This window comes from Halyomorpha halys, unplaced genomic scaffold (assembly GCF_000696795.3).
Source record: "Halyomorpha halys isolate HHAL.00 unplaced genomic scaffold, Hhal_1.1 Scaffold653.1, whole genome shotgun sequence".
Taxonomy (NCBI): domain Eukaryota; kingdom Metazoa; phylum Arthropoda; class Insecta; order Hemiptera; family Pentatomidae; genus Halyomorpha; species Halyomorpha halys.
The window spans coordinates 374306-375865 of NW_027106142.1; positions in this window are offsets into that span (position 1 = coordinate 374306).

The window sequence follows — 1560 nt, forward strand, 5'->3', positions numbered from 1 at the left end:
CTTGAATAGTAGATAATGGTTAGTTAAATACAATTTTTTATTTAATAAAACCACTTTATATATTGTTAAATATTACAATCTGGCAAACCCTTGTGGGTAATAGGTAATAGTGATGAATGATCATATTCGTACTAAAATAAAATAAAATAAGAATGAAAAATAAATAAATAATTGAAAGAAAAAAAAAGTAGATAAAAATAATATATACAAACAGAAGGATAAAGAAAAGGAGCATAATCAAACTATGTGCATGAAAAAATAAATAAATAAAATAAAATGATCTCTAATCACATTTACACCATATACAATATTTATACAATCCACCTGAAGATCCCTGAGCGCAGTCTATCCCCCACGTGAGAGGGGTAGAGCAGAGCTCATAAGATCCCAGCGCATCTCCCTCGCCACATCACTGGTAAAGATCCAGTGGAGGCTGAGCAAGTGCGCTAAAGAATTAAATACGATAATAGCTGATAATCATGACAATAGCTCGTTAATAAAAAAAAAATACGATTTTAATACTTTAAAAATAATAAAAAAAGTTTTTGAAGAATTTATAAATCAAGAATTCTTTAAAGATGTATATAATACGATGATAAAAGCACGTCTTATCTTAACAGAGAAACATTTACTTATACGGAGTAAATGAGTCTTTGAAAGAAATTATTTTCTTTATCGATCTACATTGTAACTCTCGCGGAAACCAGGAAAAACTGGATAACTGTCGTTAATGAAACTATATTGCTACAACATAAAAAAAAAAAAAAAACATAAATTTTCGAATCAGAAGAAAACTTTTAAGTATTAGTTATTATTAACGCGATGTCGATAAAGAAAGATAAAGATTCGAATTAATGAAGACCTCCGTTAACAAAAGATTTTTTTCCAGCAAAGCCCACATTTTCCCTTAGCGTTTAATTTCAGCTTGATATTTACTTTTCCCTGTTTCACGTCCCCTGAGCGTGAAGACAAGGCACATAATGAACGAGCCACCATCATGCTGGGGGTCCCTCCTTTATCCACCTTTGTAAATATGTACTTTTTTGTTTTATTCACATACTTTATTAAGTGTCAGAAATATTGTTCTCTCATTACTACACCATTTTACGTGTATATAAATCTACTTTAAGAATTTGAGGGTTTATTTAATGATCGATGATGAAATCGATATGACAATCACTTATTATTACAATTTGAATTTATTAGATTAGAATTAATTAGTTTTACAACATTTATTATTTAACTTGCCTTTTCTCACAGTTGTACACCTCAAAAGATTCAGACATGCTGATATAGGAGAACTTTGCTATGTAGTTGAATCTCCAAATGAAACAGCAAATGTTCCAAACGTAGTGATATATTGTCTGGAACGGTTAAAGTAGCAATTAAAATTTTTGTCACCGTAATAGAGATACGAATTATAATGAAGATGTCACCACAATATTCTTCCAAAAGGTTTAGTTCTGAAATGGGATCCAGTTAGCTTTCTGAGAATAAATGAGTAGCTACATGAATAACAAAATACGATACCATGTATAGTAATAATAATATAAGACGTAG